General features: G+C 36.9%; 1 protein-coding gene across 2 annotated transcripts in view; it reads left to right on the forward strand.

The window, feature by feature from the left end:
- Nucleotides 1-24644, forward strand: part of SEMA3A (semaphorin 3A) — a 253424-nt gene that overhangs the window by 105774 nt on the left and 123006 nt on the right. The gene's annotated exons all lie outside the window — the stretch shown is intronic.

Consider the following 24644-nt stretch of genomic DNA (forward strand, 5'->3'; position numbering starts at 1 on the left):
TACACATTTCTCAAAAGCAAATGCAAAACTAATCTAAAGGTTTGATAAAGTGATTTTTCCATAGAGTTTAAAGCAGCAAGCTTAGTGAAATGCAGTGCAAGGTTTGTTATGGGTTTTCAGGAAGAGGAGCGTAGTTCCCAATCATGATTTGTGCCTTCAAAACCAAATTAATTTTTTTCATGCTTCATCTGCTAAATGGTTACCAAATGGTCTTTGAGCCATGCCTGGAGGGCCAGAGGGTGAAAAGTATTGATATTATAAATAATGAATGATAACTATGGACAATAAAGGGAATTTGTATTCACTAACTTAGGAGAAAATTATAATTCTATTGAAGCAGTTACTGATATTATACTTTTGTTTATCACAATCTGTTGTGGTTTGGGAAAACATTAACTTATAGAAAAATGAGAGTATTTTGAGGAAGCATCATTTTAATTACATGAAAAATAATCAACATTTCATATATAGTGTCTGTGGCCCTATAAGGATGATTTGGTCACAGTAAAAAAAAGGAAGTGTTATCACTGAAGAGTCAAGCTGAGAATTCCTGAAGAGTTATGTATCTCTACTGAAACAAAGAGACTAGCCGTCACTTTATCGGGAACAAGTTTGGACATTATAATTTTTCTTCTAAATATAGGTTAAATTTAGCAGCCCCCAGAGCAATTCTTCTTACTTTTTTGATTTTGTTTTGTTCTGTTTTCTTAAATGTATTGATTTTCATCTGTAGCAGTTTATAGTTCCTAAAATCTGAGTATATATGCAATAATTTTGGCTTAAGTTTGAACCCAGTGAAAAGACTACCTTTGAATCTCCTCTGCATTGCCTGGGATTTCTATTTTGAATTCATATTGGCCTTTGCATTGAATGTAATACCTCTAATAACTAGAAAATAAACCAAAATAATCACTTATGAACTTCAACAACAGGAACCTCTTATACTGACTGTGAATGCCTATTTAAAAAGATTTGTGTTCATCATTCTTTATAATTCAGTGTGATATTGTATTCCATCACTAGCAGCTTAATTTATTTCTTTCACCATCTGTTCTTTTTTTTTCTTCTTCCATGCCAAAAAATCAGTAGTGCTCAATGAGCAAAATGGAGCTATTCTATTATTCAACTAAACTGGTTTTATGCTACTTTTATTCAAAATACTTTGGCCTATTTCTTAAACTGGTTTTATTTAGCTAACCAGTCTTTTTGTTTTCTAAACCTGTAAAATAAGAGATAGTAAATACTGTCTGTGAACTGTCAGTGCCAGCATGTTAGTAGCCACTACTTTACGAGACGTATATCAAATCGGTTGGATTTTAACTATAGTCAGTAGGTAAAGCCTAGTTATAAGTGTGGGCACCCTTCCCATAGCTCTATCCCGCTCATTCCTCGTACAGAACGAGTTGAGCCATTTTTACAAACACAGACCAGTAGTCAAAACACTTTCCACTGTAGGCCATGTTAATCTAGTGATATCAGAAAATGTCCTTGTGTGTTCCCTAAGCCACCAAGATAATTACGCAAATTTTGTGAGTTCCTAGAATGGCAAATGTGCTCTCATTAACACCATCTGCCCCTATGAAAAGTATATTTGAATCTTCAGAATACAGAGTTTTAGGTCAGGACACCTTACTGAATACAGGAACAAATGGAAACTATAACCACTAAAACAAAAACTCTTTAGGAGGTCTAAAAGACAGAAATGATACAGCCCACAAATATTTGTTCATGAAGTTGATGTCCATCCATCTGTGATAGGCTCACCTAGAGGGTTTCATTGCACATGTTGCAAGGAAAAGATAGTAAATGAGGGTAACGTTACACTGGAACTTCAAAACTGTGATCACTTTTCTGACCTAAATAGGAATAAGTTGGAAATGGGTGAATTAGTATTGAAGAGCCTTGTCCCAAAAACACATAGCTATATTTAGTCTGAGTTTAACTTTAGACTTTTAAAGGCTAGATATTCTATAATCTTAATCTTCTTGTTCTTTCTATGTAACATGAGATTGATGCATTTCAACTACTGGTGTCATTGAGTCCATATTCTCAACTGACTCTTTCTAAATGACACCCAAATAGTGGAGTGTATGGTCAGTCAAAAACTGTTGCAGCAAATTTCTCATGGTTTTTAGCAGATTAGACCCATGCTCTTCTGCATAAGAAATAAAGGACAATAAAAAGTATTTTACTGTGGAAAACACAGCTAACTGTACTGAATTCCTTTCTGCATGCACATATAGCTTAATACAATTCTTTCTTTCTACTGAATTCTATTACTATAATGCCAGGAATTAAGTTGGATTTCAGGTTCATATCCCAACTGTACAATTCAGGATATGCTTCAGACCTGTTTATTCAAATCATTTTATTCAGACTGTGGCTAAAATAAACAGAGAAGCAATTTAAAGAAACTTGACGCAGGTCTTTCTGAAAGTCTAGTAGACATAATGATTAATATTTCCAGGAAGGCTAATGATTAGACAAAATAATGGTATAGAGAAGAGCTTTCAAGGGAAAAAAAATGGAAAAGAGCTCTTACTGAAAATTGTTGGTAACCTAAACCATCTGCAAAAATACAGTATTTGCAGTAGAAGCCCTTAAAGTTAAAACAGAGGTAAAAATAATACCATTATTAAATTAAAGATAATTGAGAGGTAAAATATTGATAAGTGGCAATATTGTGGCTGCTGCTTTTCTTTTCAACTTTAAATAGAGCATGCTATTCACAAAAGATTCATTCAAATGGATGTGAAAAAAGAAAAAAAAAATAGCAGAAAATATATATCATGGCTTTGCACTGTTATCACTACAGGATATAGCTTTTTGTCAGCTAGCAATTCATCAGCACTGAGGGTGCCTGCCTTCCACACCTAAAAATGTCCTCATGCTAGCATTGCTGTTTTCTCATGAAGTCTCATTTATCTTCCTACACAGGTCATTAAATTTTGAACCCTCTTGCTTGAAGTTGTGTCTGTGTTTGTCACTTTCTCTGTACCTTCTCCCACAGAATTTTTGTGCTCCTGAGATCTCTTTATTTCAATGACACTACCAAAAACAAAAGTACTGAAGTTTATGTTGATAAAAAAAATGAGGAAAGATTTTGTTTTAGTTTCATCCAAGTTTGTAACAGATTGCAATCATTTTCTCTGAACTACAAGATCTCACTTTTAGTGGGACCTGATATGTCTTTGTCTACTCTCAGCCACATAACACAGAGTACAGTATACACTGCCATTATCTTGAGAATTTCAGCTTGCATGGTAGCACGGTAGTTCTGCTTTAGGTAACAGTGAGCCATTACAGGAAATCCTAACTGGATTCCTCGTAAAACTTGAACTTTTTTCTAGTCCACCCATAATTTGATCCCCCTCAGTGTGTATTTTGATTCCATACTTTTTTTTTTTTTTTTTCCTGTTCTGCTACTAGTTATTTGTCTCATGATTGTTCCAAATGATTGCCTGTGTGTATTCCACCTCTGGTTCATATACACTATATATATGATATCAAATTATTTCAGCAGCTGCTGGGACTGCATCTGGCTTCTGGGTGACATCATAATTTTCTGCACCCAAATTGGATGGAGTGAAACCAACATTCCCTCAGTTCCTTCATGCTGTCATAGGTCATTTTGACTTCTTGATGTACAACATGATTTTTAACACCAGTACATGAACAGCAAGATGTTCTAACTAGTATTTTTTTTCTTGGATGAGTTTTTTTGCATTATTATTTTTTTTTCAATTGCACTGATTAGTTAGGCAAAATGAAAAGAAACATTATTGTTGGCAGATAGAGGTTTGTTTCTTATTCTGCCCTCCAAGTGTGGAAATGCTGAAGAAAGACAGCTCATGTAGACAGATACTCCAGTAAGACAAGAAATTGAACATCTGTAAGAGAAAGAAAAATATTTGAATTCAGCAAGGCAGACATAGCAGTGTTGTCTCTTTTTAGCCAAATGATTTCAGAATAATTCAAGACCATTACTATATGTTGTACACTTTGGAAAAGTATGTGGGAGTAATTCAGAGGAATCTGAACAGACAGCTGAGTGTTCTGCTCACCTCCACATCAGCGTTTATTAATTAGAGGTTACTGGAATAGGCTAAATATATGGCAAAATCTAGCTTCTGTGGCACATATCTTTAAATGTGGTAAATAGCAGCTCAGGTTTGCTTTATTAGAGCTCTAAAAATATTACGTACTTAAAGCATTCCAAGATTTGTTTGCTTTATGAGACCACAGTTGGCACACATCAAATAGAGTCAGGCTTTATTTCCTCCTACCTTCATTTGATATTCTTTTTGTTCATGAACCCAATTAACAATGTTCTTCTTTCCTGGAGCCACAGTACAACTCTGTACTGGTGAAAGATCTTTTTCACTCTAGCAACTTAACAGCTTGCTCTTTATACCATGAAGTCATTGAAATTTCATTTTCAGTAGGTATAACAATCACTTGAAGAGTTGTGGAGATTTCTAGTTTCTACTGTAATCCTAATGATGAAGTTACACCATAACCACCAACTCTGTTTTCCCCATACATGCCTAAATAAATCACAGATTTTGATCAGGTCACCTACTTCATGTTTTTTTGCCATACCCTTGGAACTTGTTACCCATGAAAACAAATAGCACATTTAAAAAAATTAGTTTGATCTAATCAAACTTTATGGTAATTTCTCCAGACTCTTTATGCAAGTCAAGTGAATGCAACACTGATGAAATACAACTTGGTTATGTCTAGCCTAGATAAAATAGTTGAGTTAAATAGCTAGGGTTCTAAGGGCTCAGACTTTGAGAAGCGTCTATCTCTCAACAATTTTCAGGGCAACTATATGAAAATTAATCTTTTTAGCCTTGCACTGTACCTTATCAGAGGCCACAGGCACTTACAAGGTCTCTCAGCAGCCAGTTCTGTCACTTGTGAGGTCATTGTTTCCTCATCACTAAAAGCAGCATCCAGGAAGAATGATGGTACAAGTATTTATTAACCTTGAATAAATATGTTTCTTCAAAACAGCTCTGTCTAGTAATAGAGATGAGCTGCAGTTCTTCCCCATTGCTACAGAATCTATCTGGAGTCTGAGCTGGCAAAGGAATTTAGGACTGGTTGAGCCTGCTCTTACCTCTGTACCTCTGTGTGTGGGAGTAAGGAGCAGGTGAGCTTATTCAGTGCGCAACAGAGCCCCAACAAAGACTCCTGGCTTACGGGTCTGAACTCACATTTGTGGGTCTCACATGCACCAGAGTAAAACTGCCAGAAACTGCCCAGTCTCAGCTGTTTTTTTGCTTAGTAATTCTTCTTTTGCTGTCTCTAAGGTAACTAGAATCTGTGTGCTTTTTATCTTTCAGCACATCAAATGTATCAGATAATAGTTAGAAGCTGGAACAATAGAAGATGAGATGCTGTGTCAGCATGTGGGCTGCAAATGGAACAAAAGAGTTTTCTTAAATTCAGTATGTTCTGAAAGTACAAAGTTAGTAGTGATGTTCAGCCATGCAGTAACAGGCCATAAAAGGAAAATGAGTTGCTCTTAATCTTGCAGGTTTTTTTTGTCTTTCTATATCAACATCCTCATCTTAAACAGCCATAAACTATTATGTTAGCATAGTATTATTTTTTTTCATTCTGAACTCTCTAAGTACCTCTGCTGTTTTTTTTTTCCACACTATTATTCTGCAAAATAGACCATAAAACAACTAGTTGTGTTTCTTAAGTCTCACTGTGCTCTTTATGACTGTGGTGCACATGTTGTCCAGCAGCTAAAGTGAGATTTGGAGAATGCTGAAGTCAAAAGAACCAAAATTTGCACTGATGTTGTTAATCATCATTAAGATGGTGTTTACTTGTGCATCTTTTAATTGATATTCACCACATGTTCCATGAAGATTTTTCAGAAGGGCCTTAATGTGGTAATATAATAAAGGTAAAGAGCAGTAACAACAGTGAAATGTACTCTTTCTACCTGAAGACAAAATTCACATTAAAGACATAAAGGACTATTTTTCAAAATGCTAATCTACAGCAATTATTTCCTCCGTGTTTGCATGATTTTTATATAATTTTATTTAAAAAGAGATGGTGTTGAAAATATATGAGTGGACAATGAATGAAACATGTTTAATAGCTGAGCATCTGCATAGCTTTATGACAATACACCTGTTATTTGAGAATCTGACATAAATTGTGTAACAATTCCTGTATCTGACAAATTTGACATACAAACATTGCAATACAACCTTGGAGATTTCTGTCCTCTCTTTTTCAGTGAGAGCTATGTGTCTTCACCTGTCCAACAGTGCACAAGTGGTAGTATTTATGCTCCACTGCATGTCTCAACTGCTTTACAAGGATCAACACATGCCCGATTTCCTGTTGTCCATTTCTGCTGTGTCTTACAGTAAAGAAATTGTGACTGACTCTCAAGAATAATCAACTTCAAGAGAGACTAAGAAGACTTCTTTTTTTTAATTTTTTTTCCTTTTTTAAAAAATTTAATAGGATGAACTTGTTAGTAATGCTCTGGTATTTCTTGTTGGAGCCTAATTTATCAAAGCTAAATCAGTAATTTTAAATCACAGGGAAAAAAGTATAGGAAGAGACCAGGTCAACCTCTTGCTCAAATCAAAGCTGTCTTCAGATTTAGGTGACGGTGTTTTGTATCTGATCCAGCCAAGTTTGAAGATTTCCAAGGAAAGGAATTCCATTGCCTCTCTGAGCATCTAATTTGAGTCAAAACTTCTTTCTTATATCTCATTCAGTATTTCTCCATTGCTATTTGTTCATGTTACCTCTTGTCCCTTCACTATGCACTTGTGGCAAGGGTCTGGTTCTCTTTTCTTTGTAATTCCCCAACAGAGAATTGAAGAAAACAGTTAGATCTCCCCTTAGAATTACTTTATTTTTATATAGATCATTTTTTTCTCAGATATTAAGATATTGTAAGTTCAAGTGTTGTGATGCTGCATCAGCCTAAAATGGCACTCAGCATTGTGGTTCCCCAGAGTACAGACAAGTACAACTTCAGAATTTTCTTGTTACAATATTATGTTCATATTCCACAGCTATGACAGTAAAAAAAGCTTTAAAGCCTTTATTTCTGTGCTGAAATACTTCTGTGCTGCTCAAATAAGTGACTGAGAGTGAAACTCAAGTCCTGTTGTTTATTGAAATGTGACTAGTTTTTGCATGAAAAGTAAATTGCAATGTAACTGGTTTCATTAGCTGTGAAAATTATATTTACTGACTTGGTATCTAATACACCTGGATGACAAATTATGCTTTCTGTGTCTCCTACCAAATTCTTCATGTTTACACTCCGTGGGTAGTGGTACCGTAGTTAAACACATGAATGAATTGAACTCTGGAGGGTGAAGATTGGACACAGTTACAGTCTTAACATTAGATCATAATTGCTGGCATAGTTACATTTTGGTTTATTTAAATATAGCCACCAAATTATAATGTGCTCTAATGCATGGGAATGAATTGCACTTTTGTTATGTTCGGTGAATACTTAGCTATATCCTTTATGTAAACATCCTACTCACAGTAATCCAGTAAGGACATAAGGTAGAGTCTGTTTATTTTAAGAGGTAAACCACTCAGGATTATACAGGAATTAGGATGTGCATGCAGATATGGAGTTTTCTGATGTAAGGAAGCTTCAAGTTGTCCATTTTGCTTTGCTTTTACACCATAGTAATATGTTCGGCTACCTAGAAAGCAGTCTATATTCCTGATTTACAGAAACATTTTAGTGCATGTAATCTGAAACAGGACTTCAGTAGGAGCTGAGTGTGTGCTAAATTTTAAGAATAATAAAAAAAGCATGCATTTCTTCATGCTTTTATGGCTATTGAGCATTACTGAAAACAGAATTGATATTTTTATGTATACGTAAAGGTCTTGTTATCTGAATACTTACTAAACATGCCTGGTACATCTTGTGATAAATCAATGGTTTTAGTTTCTCATAACCTATAATGATTTGGACTGAAAGTTTATATGATGAGCGTTCTGCTTCTTGCTGCTTGGAATTTTTTGGCCAACACAATCAATTCTGGATGTGAATATGTGAGATAAAGCCTGGACCATCACTTCCACTCCATCTGAATTCCAGTGAGGAAGCCTTGCTCTTCTCACTGGAGGATTCAGCAACTCATTTCGTATTCATGAACTGAATCAGTCCCATGCAACCTTCGATTATGCATTTTTTTTATCTATTATTTCCAAGAGTTTTTTGTTTCCCTTGATACACAGGATAAAACTGGGTAAAGAAGCAGGATGAGGTCAGAGGTGTGTGTCTGTAACACCGCTGCTTCATTTATTACTGTATCTGGTATCTGTATTAGAGGTAATACGTGAATTAAGGTACTTGATCTCTGTCCTGAATGTCTGAGTTTGCCGTTTCTCATACTTATGTGATGTGTGAACTGAGAATTCATTTCTTTTCTATCTAGCTACCTTCCCTGTGGATTGACAGAAGTATTTTTGGGCTTTGGAAAAAATGGGATTGTGTTTTGAAATATAGATCTAATCATGCTAAGTCTTCTCAATGATCATGGCTTGTTGATTCAAGTCAAACACCTAATATTTTAGGGTACTTCTGTTTTAATTCTCCTTGTGTCAACATAAATTAGGAGTCATAATGGCTTCTCTTCCACTGAGTCAATTATTATATACAGTTAAAATGTTGCAATCCAGTTTAATGTTGATATCTCTTTTGCAGAATTAAACAGATTTGATTTAGGTTCTTAAATATAGGCAGACTTGATTTCTTTTGGAGATCATCAGGAGTACCTCCTGACTTCCACTGACCTACGTAACACCTACTTTAGGCACTAAACTGCTTCTTGATATAACAGAACTTAGACTCAAGTTAGGTAGCCAAACTAGGTATAGTACATGCTGTCTATTAATTCAACATTATTCTGGAACAGAGCTCTCAAATGTCATGGAGGGCAGCAGAACATGCATATCTTACAGAAACTTTGAGCCAACACCAAATCTCACTTCCTAAAGATCACTCTCAACTCATAAGAATTATTCTGAGACAAAATAGAAAACTCTCACTGCTTTTATTTTCTCCACAGAGATCACTGTTAACATTTAATCACAAGATAAGGAAAGTATTTGGAGCACTCTGCATAAGAGTGTTACCAAGTGACCCTGCGTAATCAGGGCCCTGTGTTTTAGCTTAGAGTGCATTCTTTTTTAAAAATGTTTCTGAGGTTATAAGGGTAAATGTTTTGGAGGAAGTTCCTGAAAACACAGGTCCTGTAGGAATCATACCCTTAATCCATTGGCTTGATTCAGTTTTCAACACAGTCAGTAAAATCCCACTGCCTTTGCTTGTCTTTGGATTAGACCTCAAGGGTCATTAACCAGTTGAACTAAGCAGTGGAGCAGATGCAAACTTCCTCAACTCATGGACCTTTCTACCAGATTGCTATTCAGACTTGTTAGCATCTGAATCTCAAGAGTGCACTCTGGAATATACATCTGCAGAAAACAGCATATATAGCAAATGTGTAAATTTTTTGTCTTAAGTCTCAAAGCTTACACTTCTGAAAAGAGCAACAGCAACTTTCTCTTTAGGTAACTGGGTACTATGTTCATATTTACCTCCAAGCTTGAAGACCTTTTTTAGAACCTCTTTTTCAGAGTGTTTATGCACTCCATATTCAACTATCATAATACTATTTAATTAAGCAACATACCACTTAAACTTCAGTCATCCACTACAGTCAGAGTGCTTTTCCTCTGACCACCATGGAGAGTTGGCTGATATAATTTCATTTGTTCAAATTAGCGTGTTAACTCCCTCTGAGGAGGTGAGTAGTATGTCACAGCTTGAGGCAGGACCTCTGCACACGAATCTTTCTAGTTCTTAGCAGGGTTCAGGCATGCAAATGTTGACATTTAGAAATTGTTTCCCCAGTAGGTCAAATTAGTGCTAGTGGCTACAGAAAGAAAATACTTCTGCCCTGATGCCTTTCATAATTAGACTAGCTAGGAATAAACCTAAATGTTTGCCGGTATACTTGAAGCCATGTCCGCTGCTGCTGGAATTGTATTTGATTAAGGAAAACAAAACAAAATGCTTTCTCTTGAATATACACTTGTCAGTACATGAAACAGAAATGATTACAATAAATGAACATAACTCTGTAGTACACTGATTGTACACAGACTGGTAGTGTTCCATGAAAAGTCAGAGTTCACTGATTTCAAGGCTGCAAAATACTTATTCTTGAAGATCTTCAAGTATATATTGAAACTGTTTGATCATAAAGACAAGGAATAATTTCCCCAACTATTTTATGAGTAAGAATGTCGTAATGTAGCTTTGTAATGTCCTTCTTTGATATTTCTTAGTCTTCAAAATTGATAAACATGTAGAAAGTTTACTGTTGTGATGATAGTTTATTCCAGATTTAAGCAAAATCCTACTAGATAGTGAGTTCTACAGAAATACTTAGTAAGCTTTAAGTTATAGCCACATCTGCTTTAAATTAATCTGGGTTTATTAAAAGTAACAGTGTAATAAAGCAACAGAGTTGTACGAATTTATATAATCTGAAATCTCTCTCTCTAGAACTCATTTAGAACCACCCAGTAGTGCTTTAATTTGGAAACACTGAATCAGTGTCATGTTCAATTTTATGTGAATTGCTACTTTTATACATATATATATATTTTTTTTCTAAATATCTAGAGTTTTCCATTTACAACAATGTGTTACTATATGACCATCAAGGAGAAATGTCTCCTCTAATTTCCAGTGGGGTTTTTGTGTAAGTGCTCCTTATCTATCGACAGTGACTCGTGGTATCTTGGGTAGATACGGGCATTTGGAAGACTGTACAGCAGTTGAGATACATATACACTTAGATATTGCACCCAAAGGAGCACTCTTTTGGAGGGAAGTTAGCAAAGTAACCAGTGAGCTGTTGGGAATGAGTAATATGGTTGGGTCTGGAAAGGTGAATGGAAAATGCTCTGCTTTTTTCCCAAGAACATTCTTATTTTTAAAGTGTCCTTCACTTAAAACAAGCTTGTACTGAGGCTACACAACCTGCCTAAGCAATTCATTAAATTCATTGTGCGAGCATGGTAACTCAGTGCCAACAGCAAATGCTTCATGAATTCAGGTGAAAAGTGGCCTTGTTTCAAATCACTCAAAGTACAAAGAGATGTAGAATGTGGATCAGTGAACTAAATTAAAATTCCCAGTAGATTTTGCAGAAATTATTAGATTTTAGTAATTCTAATTTTATGTAATAAATAAAGGGTAACATACTGTGCTTTCCATCTCAGTGTGTCTGGGCCATTTCATTAATACTGGCAGGTCATGCTCTGAAGACATCTCTTCTAACAGGGCCTGAAGAAAATATGAATCTGATCTCTAATCTCTGTCTTGGTAAGAAAAGTGCAGTTTTCATGGTTGGAAAGACAAATGATGCACTAATGTTGCACTGGAGCATCAAAAATTTTCATTATTTCTTTTTCCTGATGCAAAATTTCACTAAACTTTCTTCCTCATGCTAATGCTGAGGATAATTATGCTATTGTGGTGATGCAATGAATAAACTATCATTTACTTAGACATTCAAGACACTGAGGATCAGAGATGTGGGCTAGACCTCTTATGTGCTACTGTAAACAGAGAGGAAAAGAATCCAAAAAAATTAACTGGGAAGAGACAAATTTGAAGCTTACCAGCTTTGAACCATGCCAGCTTTTCTTTCCCAGTTAATTTCATTGAACAAAATATTGCTTGTTTTTGATAGTTCTGTAGCAGTATTTTCTCTTTTTCAATTGTCATTTGTGTGCATGTCACCTCTCTCCTCCTGACACCTGCTGCAGAGTCATCAGGGGAGATGGGGCTGGACTTACTGTATAGATTCAGGTAACTTCAAAAGCAACATCTCCTATTTATTTCCATGGAAACTGCAATGGATACAAAGAGCACAATAACACTGTTTGATAGAACAAATTCTCAGCTACAAAACAGTCTTCTTCAACATAGTCACCACCATTAGCTATGCATTCTTGCCAGCAATGAACAAGAGTCTGTCTGCTGTGCTCATAAAAATCTGCACCGGTGGAGATGACCCACTGTTTCACAGCCACTATGATCACATTTTTGCTAGGAAAATGTTTCCCACACAGGCCATCAGCCTAAACAGATGTTAGTCAGAATACACCAAGTTTGGACTATATGGTGAGTGTGGTAGGACAGTCCAGCCATTATTGACAATGTGCTTCACAGTCTTCAAACTGGTATGGTGTCCAGTTTTATCATGTTGCAAAAGAACGACTGTCTTCTTCTCTGGCCTGACTCTGGGTGTTTCAGCCTTCAGTTTAGTCAGTGTTGCAATATAAGCTATCAGAAGCGATGGTTTCTCTGAGTTCCAGGGAATACAGAAGGATCCTCCCTTTCCTATCCCAAAAGTGCACATCACTTTACCTGCTGGGGGCTGCATCTTGAACCTTTTCTTTGATGGGGAATTCACATGTCACCACCCCATGGACTGCCGTTGTGACTCTGGCATATAGTGGTGACACTACATATTGTCACCAATAATGATGTGACCCAGGAAACTGCCACTTTCAGCCTCGTATTGGTTCAAATCGTCCTGAAAAACTTGCATATAGTGTTCTTTCTGTTCCTGTGTGAGTGTTTGTGGGACCAACCAGGCAGAAACTTTGAGATATTCCAACATTGCCACCATTGTTTCCAACACTGAAGATGATATTCAGCTCTGTATACATTTCTGTTTGTAATCCACTGATTCACGTGGATGAGATGATCAAGACACTCTTCATTTCTTGATATGAGAGTTGTGCATGGCTGTCCAGAGCACAACTTGTTTGTCACTGTCAGACGTCTTTCTGTCATACTGCCCCTCTGCTGTCATCTGTCATACAGAAACAAAATGTAATGGAATATTGGTGAGAAGGTTCAACCTCTACTGCCATACCACCAATATCTGCCTCTGATGTTGTGGACCAACATAACAAAATCAGAGGCATTACTTTCAGAGCAGTCCTCATAGTCCAACCATTTCTGCTGACAGCATCCAGCAAGAATCCACTAAGAAGTGGTTCAGTTGACACTGGAGTAAAAACATCCTAAACTACTTTCAGTTATCTTTGAAGTCCTTTCTAATGATGCCCTAAAAGGAGTCTGATGCTTCAAGTGATTTGGTTCTCAAACAAATCCAGCTGTATTTACACTGACATGTCTTTAAGAAATCCAAATCTGGTCATGCATTAAGACCATCCAGACAGCAGGTGCAATGTGAATGCTGATAATCCACTCACTTTTCCTCTTATTGCTGATGATTCTTTCTGCTGTTTGCTTAAAAGATCAAATACTTACCCGTTATTTCAAAACAAAAGGTATTTAGAAGAAGTTAGAGGTTTAGCAGTTGCTGAAAATAGGTTCAGTCACCCTGAAATGATGCTGTTTCAAAATATTTCCTCTCACCTGGGATGGCCCTGGAGGCTTTGAGGTGAGGCAGAGGGATAAGGAAAGGCCAGGGAGGCTCCACTGGCAGCCACACCACACAGCCCAGGTGAGAAAGGAGTGCCAACTGTTATTTTGTCAAATTACACTTCATATCTTGCAGCTTGGCTCTTCTCAAGACCTAAGTCATGGCTGTATTTGTACGCATACATGGTGAGGTGGTAAATATGCTGTCTCCAATCACAGCCGCAGCAAACTCATAATAACAACGGAGGTTCATAATAGACGTTCTCCGCAGTGGGAGAAAGTAGTGTTAGGTTAATCACATGGTGTTAGTTCCCCAGAATACTCTTTAAACCTCTGGCAGCTTGAAGTTCAGGAACTCTGTGAGCTAGAAGCTGTATCTAAATTAAATAAAACTTTTAAGGATTTCCTACTCTCTTTATTATATAACACTGACCTTTGAAATTATGAACAAATACTAACATCTACACCAGCCCATGTCAAGGAACTCCATAACTTAACTGTTTTGTGCAAAGTAGATTAAGACATTTTTGAGGAGACATTGAAACTAAGTAAATCACTTTATAATTTCCTGGTGCTATCACAGTTAAATTTCCAAGTTTATGTGTCATGAAATTTTAGGTGGAAACACGCTCTTCCCAGCCTTTTTGGACTATACGCAGAATTCAGAAAATTGATGTGAAATTTTTTTTAAGTTTTTGTGCATTTTGATTCTAGATGTTTCTTTGAAATTCCTTGTTCTTCCTTTGGTTGTGTAATCATTACAAAAACACTGAAAGTAGAATGAATTTTGGTTTGTGTAACCCGAAAGAAATTTAAAACACTGAATGACAGAAGAGCATTAAACATGAAAAAAAATTAGCATAATCTCTTAATCTATTTTAGCACAGAATTATGTGCAAGGAGTGTTGGTAGCAGAAGCCCCTCCTTCTATGTGCTGTGATTAAAGTACATTAGCAGAGCTGTGGTAGTCTGTATGGAGTCTGTAGGAGAGCTACACAGACTGTTTAACTGCAGTCAATGCTTTCATACTCTTGCTGAAATTCATCCAGATCCTCACCTGAAGATTGGAGGAAACAAGAGTTATCAGAAGAGAGAAGGATATAAAGCATGAACTTTACTCATCCATTCTAATAATATGAAAAGACAATTCCTGAAATTGCTGGATATGTGATCAAAGTGAAGAGCGGATTCCATTCTAAAAAAAACCAAATTTTAACAGGAGTGTTGATAAGTATGTCTCAAATTGAAAATTTGTACCCATATAAGAAAGGCTGGACGTAGTCCATCTAAGACAGCTGCTATATAAAATATAATAATTTACCTACAAGTATAACTGGCCCAAAAACTATGTTTTTTTTTTAACCACAGAACTGTGAAGAGCTTTTGTATATATTGACTAATTCACCTTAGTAAATAATTTATGCAGTTTTATTATTGTGAGCTCAATAATTAAAAAAGCAATAGAATACACTGAGAAAAGATTGAATCTGTGCTGGATTTTCCCCTCTATCAGAATTTTTTAAGCTGTAGAAAGACACTGTCTCATGCAGTCTCCTTTATCACGGACAATTATGTCTGATTTTTCAACTTTCACTAAATTATGAGGAATTTAGAATAAAGTATAGTCCTGTTAAGAGATGAATGAGAAAAATAAGCTGGCCTTCTCCTGGCCCAGATTCCCAGAAATTTTTCTCAAACGTCATAGGATTCTAAGTAGTTTGTTGCTTGACAGTCACCAAACAACTTGCCAGGTTTTGACGTTATACAGTTAGTTTTATATTCACTTGATAATTTTTTTTAATCTGGTTGGTTGGTTGGTTACTTGTTTTTGGTCATTGTTTTTTGTTTTTCCAGACTAGATGGTATAAAGAGAAGGCTCTGAGGGGATCTTATAGTGGCCTTCCCGTACCTGAAGGAGACCTACAGGAAAGCTGGGGAGGGACTTTTTAGGAGAACATGTAGCAACAGAACAAAGGGAAATGGTTTTAAACTGGAAGAGGGTAGATTCTTTACTGTGAGGGTGGTGAGACAGTGGAACAGGTTGCCCAGTGAGGTTGTGGATGCCCCCTCCCTGGAAGCATTCAAGGCCAGGCTGGATGGGGCTTTGAGCAACCTGGTCTAAAGAATCATGGAGTGGCCTTTGGTGGAAAAGGACCACAATAATCATGTAGTTTCAACCCCCCTACTCTGTGCAGGGCCGCCAACCACTAGAGCAGGCTGCCCAGAGCCACATCCAGCCTGGCTGTGAATGCCTCCAGGGATGGGGCATCCACAACCTCCTTGGGCAACCTGTTCCAGTGCATCACCACCCTCTGTGTGAAAAACTTCCTCCTAATATCTAACCTAAACCACCTGTGTCTTAGTTTAAAACCATTCCCCCTTGTCCTGTCACTATCCACCCATGTAAACAGTCGTTCCCCCTGCTGTTTATACGCTCCCTTCAAGTACTGGAAGGCCACAATGAGGTCTCCCTGGAGCCTTCTCTTCTCCCAGCTAAACAAGCTCAGTTCATTCAACTTTTCTTCACAGGAGAGGTGCTCCAGCCCTCTGATCATCTTAGTGACCCTCCTCTGGTCCCACTCCAAGAGCTCCACATCCGTCTTGTGCTGGGGACCCCAGAAAAGGGACATCCATAACCTCACTGGGCAACCTGTTCTGCTAACTTCAGAGTAGCTTGCCTGCTTAGCCTGCAGCGGCACCCTAATCATTAAACATGCAGCTTCACAGAGGCAAATTAAGATGAGGAGCAAAATCAATTAATCATTTACAGACAATGTTAATGGACACTACAGGCACACAAGTGAGTTTAAAGCTAGCTCAGGTGTGTCTACACTGCAGTATGATAAATATTTTGAGCAAATAGAGTAACTGTTCCTGTCTTGCTTTGCTTTTTTTTTCTGGAAATAAAAAAATCTACATGAACTGGTAATCTCTATCTTGCTTTTTTAGGGGGAACAGCCAGTGAGCGAAATCTGTGCTCCGTACAGTGGCTGAACCCAACTTACGTGTAGGCCATAGAGAGTAGAAGGTATGACAGTTTTCCCAACTCGTTCCCATGTGCCTTTGTGCCTTGGGAAAACAACTATCTATCTATGCTGTTAGTCATTGAAAAGGTGTTCATAACTCTGTGATATGATATTTATTGAGACAATAATGGAATTGTTTATAATAAGGTAATCCCCAAAGAAACAACTAAACCATTTCACTTTCTAGATAACTAGTACCAGTTCTGCTTGTTGAAGCACAACTTCTTGATACCAGCAGTATCATACAAATAGCTGAGAAGCGGTGAACTAATATCTAGATCTGATAACTGAGCTACTTAATGAATGGGATATAGCTGGTCCTTACCTATACTAGCTGATGATGCAATTTAAGGTTATATAGTGCCACGTTAAACTAACCAAGCCCATTCAAGATACATTACTCAAGGTATAGTGCTGAGTTAGCGTGCCTACAGTGTTTTTACTATTTGAGTTGAATCACAGAAACATAGAATAACAGAATCATAGAATGATTTGGACTGGAAAAGACCTTAAAGATCATCTAGTTCCACCCCCTCTGCCACAGGCAGGGACACCTCCTGTGAGACCATGTTGCTCAAAGTTTGGGTTGAAAGGGACCTTTAGAGTTCATGTAATCCAACCCCCCTCATGGGGATTGCCCATGACCCTTCCAACCTGGTCTTGAGCATTTCTAGGAATGAGACATCCACAGTTTCTCTGGGCAGCCTATTCCAGTACCATACCACCCTCATAGTAAAGAATTTCTTCCTTATGTCTAATCTCAAGCTTAAAACCATTACCCCTTATAGTTTCACTACATGCCCTTATAAAAAGTCTCTCTTCATCTTCCTCATAAGATTATTTCAAAGTACTGAAAGGCTGTAATAAGTTCTTTCTCTTCTCCAGGCTGAACAAGCCTAGCTCTCTCAGCCTTTCTTCATAGGAGGGGTGCTCCAGCCCTCTGATCATCTTCATGGACCTCCCGTGGACCTAATCCAGCAGCTCCAAGTCTTTCTTGTTCAGGGGGCCCCAAGCCTGGACACAGTACTCCAGATGGGGCCTCGCAACAGCTGAGCAGAGAGGGAGAATCACCTCCCTTAACCTGCTGGTCATGCTTCTTTTGGTGCAACCCAGAATATGTTTAGATTTCTGAGTGCAAGCATACAGTGCTGGCTCTTGTCCAATTTTTTCATCCACTGATGTCCTCAGCTCCTTCTCTGCAGGGCTGCTCCCAGTCTACTCATCTCCTATTCTGTACTAATGTATGGGATTGCTCTGACCCAGGTGCAGCACCCTACACTTGGCCTTATCAAACTGCATGAGGTTCATGGAGGCCCACTTCTCAAGTCTGTTGTGGTCTCTCTGGAACTTCTGTTGTGTCTGCTGCACCACTCAACTTGATGTAATCTGCAAATTTGCTGAGAGTGCACTCAGTTCCACTGTGTCATTAATGAAGATATTAAACAGTACCAGACTCAATGTGGACCCAGGAGACACTACTCATCTTTGATCTCCACCTGGACATAGAGACATTGACTGCAATTCCCTGAATGTGGCCATCCAGACAATTCCTTATCCACAAGATAAAAAATGTTTGTAAACAATTTTCATTCTCTCATTATTTTACTATATTATTTTGCCATATTTTAGAAAACCTTAAAGGTTACAGAAGTTGCCCTTAATACCTAGGGGCTCATTAGGACACAAATGAGAGGTAGTGAAGATGTTACCTACTCACACCTTAAGCTAGGTAAGTTTTCCCTTAGCCAGAGATCCATTTAGTTAAGCCAGATTCTACACACAAAAAATGGTATAGATCATATTTTTGTCTCTGATTTTATAAAAATATACTGCCTAACTGCTTATAAAGTTCACAGTTAAGTATACACCAAAACCGTGAGCTCAAAATCAAATTCATAATATGAGATATTACAAATAACATTACAAATATATGAAATCAAGCTTTACAAGTCCTTGTTTAGCTCAGAGGTTAATATTTCTTATGCTTTATAAGAAAACAACTTTGAGTAATAGGGATAATCTGTATTCATTTTCAGAGATAAAAAAAATGTGCAGCTAATAAAGGGCAAACAGGTTAGCTTTTGAAATATAAATGTTTTATGTCTTTAAAATATCATGTGAATCCTTCAATTATTCAAATCAAGAACACTCTAAGGGCTGTCATGTAGCTAAATAGTGCTGACATTAATGAACTAAAATCTACTCTCAGTTTTACAGTATAAAAAACATACGCATCTGTATTTTGAAGTCAAAGGAGTCCATGCTTATGCCGGTGCAACTGAAACAAAACATTGGTGCAACATTCCTTTCAAGTATCTGGTTTTAATCAAACTATACTCATGGCTCTCAGGTTTTCTTTGCTCTAGTGGAAGGTAGGCAGGAGTGTTTCATTTAAAATGCTTGGATTACATCATGAGTGCACTAAAAACTGTATATCTTGTCCTAGCTACTTTCAATTGATAAATTGTAATGAAAACATAGTTCCCAGAACTATGTTCAGTTCAGTTCTCTGAACTATGTCTCCAACTACTACATGTTCGGAAACAAAAGTATTACACCAAAGAAATGGTTGTTTTTCTTTTACTCCTTCCAGTAGAGTTCAGTGAAATCAGGTGATTGGCAACTGTTACGATAAGGTAGATGAGGAGGATGAAAGCTAGGATTGATTGAACAGCTGTGAGAGGCTCTGTTCCAATTGTATTTTGATTACTGATAAGATAACCCTCCCTTTTCTTCCAGCAATTTATCTCATTCAAACTACAATAACACAGAATTGCCATTAACAACAAACGCTGTGTAATTTCAAGTTTATTGGGCTCATATTATTAAAAAAAAAAAAAAATCAAAGGTACTGTTGCAAAATTTTTCTTTTTACATTACTAAAAATGGACAAAACCTATTTCACTGTGTTAGCTCATGCATTTTGTAAGCCTGCGTTTTGTTTCATTTCAAATAAAAATGATTACTTTTTGATACTCTCAAGTAACATAATTCTAAAATTATATGAAATTGTAAGTTTTTGAGGTTTGGGTTTTCTTTTTTTTTTTTCTTTTGCTGATAGTTTGATGAGTTAAACATACACCAAAACAAAAGTTTCTTGCTAAGGGCCTGATCCTAAGTTCTCAGTGATGTCTGAGGAGGTGTAGGTGAAAAAATAATCCAAATCTTGCCTCCCTAACCTCCCACCCCTCCAAAAAACAACAACAAACAAAAAACTTTCAGGCCACTGGATGTGTGTGTCACTCAGTATCAGACACGGGATGCAGACAAGCTCATCTGACTTCAGATACCTCACAAGCACCCAAGTCAGTTCCTGTCAATGTCTGTAATATAGGAATATATCAGTGAAACCTCTCTGCATGCATCACAGCTGTTGTCTTGTTGGGATGAGGGAATGACACAACAAATCTGGTATCTTTTCCTTGTTATAACCCTGGTTTTGCCAAATAGTTCTGCTGGCTAATGCCATGCAGGAAGCAGCCCTAACTTCCTGCCAGTCCCTAGCTTTTCCTTGACTTTCTGATGGGCAGATTTCACTATTGACATTCATAACAATAAATGTGGAGGCTATGGAAGAGGTTAGAAGTTAGACTATCCACTCCTTTCTTTGCACAGTTGAACTGGTATCTTAGAAATCAGCAAATAATCACTCAGAGAGCAATGACTAATTTATATCTGGGATTATGTAGACAGATATACAAGCTGATATAAAGAACAGGCAAATATGCATGTGTAAGCAACAAATACATGTGCAAACATGCAGCCACCTGATATTCTGTAACCAAGGTAAAAGCCTGGCCAGAGAAGAAGGAAATGTTCTAGCATGACGTTGTGGGAGGCATTGCTCACAATTCAGCAAAATCCCTGTTTGATGGCATAATACACATTGACTCATCTTTTATCTATTGCTAGGAGATATACAATGAGATCTTATCATTGCAGTCAAAGGAATGAAGGCTGAGAATTTTGTGCAACCAGCAACCCACTCATTTGATTCTCAAGCGTGTTATGACAAGTAGAACTGACTGCGTAATCCAGTCACTGCAGAGTCTCCAGTAATAGGTTAGGGCCAGATCTGAATCCTAGTGAAGAAACTTGGATTTTTCTAGCAATGGATATAACTCCTTTGATTCTTATCAACAAAAATCTTGACTGGCATGTTGTTGTGAAGACTATAACGGGATCACAGTCCAAAGCTCTCAAATTTTGTTATTTGTAACACAGAAAATCTCTGCACACCAAAAAGATATTTGCTTGGTTATAGATAAATTAAAAAAAATAAGAGGGTTTATTTTGTTTTGCTCTCCATTTGACAAACTCCACTGAAGGAACACAGACACAAACCAAGGTTTACAGTGAAATACCAGCCATGGATAAAGCGAACCTCAGGATCTGCCTGACTGTATTCATATTAGCTATAGTTGTGGATTTCTGGCTTATTCCTTAATGAAAAAATTGTCATAAAAATAAACCAAATCTACATTCCTTCTGCATGCATATTTCCATTGATTTCACTTTAGGAATTTGATCATCTTTATGTATACATACTATTAAATTGCAGTTCCATTAGCAAATTAAATAATCATGTATTAAGAGGAAGGAAAAATTTAAGGACTGGTTTTCTTGTGTAAATTTGCCAGCTTGATCTTGCAAAGTAAGTGTTCTGACACAAGTCACACTGGATCAACAGAAATGTCAGTTAAAAGAGAAAGGCCATACAAACACTACAGAGAGACGTACAGCAAGAAGTTCAAATACCAGAAAGCTTGGACACTAGTAAAGAAAAGGAAATAAAATGGAACAAGCAAAGCATGTTGGGACTGTGACTTTTGGGTTGTTAAAAGGTAGTGCTCATTGTCAAAAGCTGACCCACAAACCTTAAGAAACTCAAACTCCAGTTGGTTTCAGTGATCATCACAACTGAAATTTTATTATAATGCAATTTTTTTTTTTTTAAACAGATGGCACATTTCAAACTGTTTGGGTCACCTGCAACACTCTTAATAAATATGAGAAGCAAGCACTAATAACAAAAGCAGTGAAGCCTTTATTACCTTCAAAATATCATCACTCACTCTAAATTTACTTCTTATATCATTTTATAGATGATATTAAAGTCGTAATGTGCAGCTGTTAGCTTTATAGGGATAAGTTCAAAGCAACAAAAATGATGATAGCTGAGGATGTGTCAAAAAGAAATAAGAAAATACTCTCTGAGCAGTTACTGAATAAATGGTTCTTGACTGCAACAGTTGGTGGGACAATATTATAATCTTTACATTAAAAATAACTGGAAAAAGCATAGAAGAAGTAAAAAAGTGACTAAAGGACTTTCAATATAGGCAACCATAGTATATCTGCACAGATCATAGGTATGCCAAACTTTAAGATGAACAAGAAAAATGGAAAAGAATTAGGGTTTGTGTAGTAGACGGTATTAGTTTCATTGACTTATTGAGGGCATCCATCGTTTTCCTCTTGTCATTGCAATGCAATCTTTGTTGTAAATCTTGGTTTATTTTAGCACTGATCAGCCGTGTGCGTTGCCAACATGACTGATCTACACTTAACAGAACTGATGGATATCAGTGACCTTCTGGGAATGTGCCCTGTCACTGCTGTTTCTGTCATTGTCTCAGCGATAGTCACTGGTTGGTTACTGAAAAGACTCTAGATGGTAAACACTTTCAAACTAATTAATCTGAGGAAATTGAATACTTGATTTGTATTGATTGTGCAAATGTCATTGCTTTGCTCTTCAAGAGCACTTTCCAGAATGTCATATAAAGCTATATTAATCACTGGAGAAATGCATGTACCTTAGAATAAGCGGTAGAAGAAATACAGACGTTATTTAGGTTTTCATCTCTTAGTTTTGTTGTAACTCTATCCTAATTAAATTATCAGTGAATGAGAATCATCAGCACCCAGATGTCATTTTTCTCCTTAACATATATTCTCAATTTGATTCCTGAGAAGGAGAAACCCGATTTCACATTATTTAAACTATACTGCCTTGAATATGACGAGGCCTTTTTCTTTTCTTTTTTTTTTTTTGTGGGAAATTGGGAAACAACTATATTCCCTATGTCAATTTAAAATGTCCAGGAGAAACGCCCTACTCTTATGGAAAGTAATGGGGATTCAGCTGTTAGTTTGACTCCCCATTGCAGTTTCACCAAAAAAATCCACCAGTATTACCTTTAACACTGTTACATACTCCAAAGGGTCATAGAAAATGAAAAAAAAAAAAAAAAAGCAGAAAAATTATTTCCCTACACGCTTGTACCATTGTAATTTTATGTTACACTGTGAAGATACGTGAATAGTAAAGATGGTGATGTCATTTATTCTTGATCACATTAAATTTTAGATTTCAGTGTTACAATCTGGAATTTTTCATGAATATTAGAAAAGAAACAAAACTTTAATTATCATTTGTAGATATGAATATTTAATACTCTGCAATAGAAAAATCGTATTAGACTTGCTTTAAACCAAGTAGCTAAATGATCTTCTTCCCATTTATATCAGTTTCACATTTGTGTAACATTGACTTCAGCAGACACTTTTTTTTATCCAGAGCCACAAAAGGCAGAATCATCTCTGTGAGTTCAAACTAAGAGAGATGAAAAAATTACAAAGGCTTCTGACAGCTATATTATAAAAAAAATGATCAGATACAGATGACAGCAAAGCATTTCTAGCCAAGAGAGTTCCAAGACAAGTTAAGCAGTCAATCATCTGCATCACTCGCTATTCAGTAAGTCGACATTCAACATCTGAATCAGTCATTACAATGTAAAGAGAATTAGTAAAGTCTAACAAAATGCAAATAAGTGAACTGGAGGACAATACAGTCAAATTCTAAAACTTGGCAGGAAGCCAGAAGAATCATTTTGACATGACTGCTTGGGATTATTTGATTTTTTCTTGTTACCTCAAAAAAAACAAAACAAAACAAAAAAAAATAAAAAAAAAACAAGAACTTGCCTCAAGAAGTACAAGTTTTATAGAGTAAAAATGTGTAGTTAAATCTAGCCAGTAAAGAAATTATAGAATGAGGAACAAAATATAGTGCGTGATCTGATATGTTGCTCTACTTTAATATCAGTGAACTATTTGATTCTAGGGAGAGATTTTTTCAAATAAATGCAAAGAATAGTGGGGCAAATCTGAAGAATGAATATTCTTATGGTTATCTTTATGTTCATTGAATATATGGCCTGCTAATTCTCCCCACATTAATCTTTATAGGATATCTGCTTCAAAATCCACCTGAAATATGCAGATGTGAAAAATAGGTTTAACATCTCTGGGACTACTGAGCTGGAGATGCTGAGATTCTGTGAAAGAATCCTCAACCAGCAAATTTGTTGTCCCATTTAAAGTAAAAGAAGGGGGAAAAAGAAGAAAAATAATGAAAAAAATAAAATTAATTAGGAGCTTCTTCTTTAACAGCAGCTTCACCTTCATTTTTATCCTCATTGGGTATGTTATCATTTACTCAATAATTAATTGAATCAGTGGTGGAAAATTGAAGTGAACTTGTTGAAACTAAGAAGTCATAGCAGGTAGCTGCACAACTAGGCAGAAGCTAGACATTTGACAGCTGCTTTTAAGTGGAAAGGCAGACATCTTTGTCTTAGCAGAGCTTGGTCATGACACATATGCTAGCTGCCTGAAGGTGTGGCCATGTCCTCTCTTGGAGAGTGCTCCAAGCTCTTGGATCCAAATGTGTCTGATCCCTTTCTCATCTGTCCCCATGGGTGCTGTGCGAGGAGTTGTTGATGGAACTGCTTCTGGTCCTAAAACTGTATTTGGTTCTGTGTATCACAAGGCCAGGCCTTGAACCATGTAGGATTTCTCATCATGGGGAAAGTTTCTTATCAGCAACTTATTAGCACAAACATGACCATGGGGGAATGGCTTCAAGTTGCGCCAGGGGAGATTTAGGCTGGACATTAGGAAATACTACTTTTCTGAAAGAGTGGTCAGACGCTGGAACAGGCTGCCCAGGGAGGTGGTTGAGTCACCGTCCCTGGAGGTGTTCAAGAAACGTTTAGATATAGCGTTGAGAGACCTGGTTTAGTGGGGTTATGTTGGTGGTA

The sequence above is a fragment of the Numida meleagris genome, chromosome 1 (genome assembly GCF_002078875.1).
Source record: "Numida meleagris isolate 19003 breed g44 Domestic line chromosome 1, NumMel1.0, whole genome shotgun sequence".
Classification (NCBI taxonomy): domain Eukaryota; kingdom Metazoa; phylum Chordata; class Aves; order Galliformes; family Numididae; genus Numida; species Numida meleagris.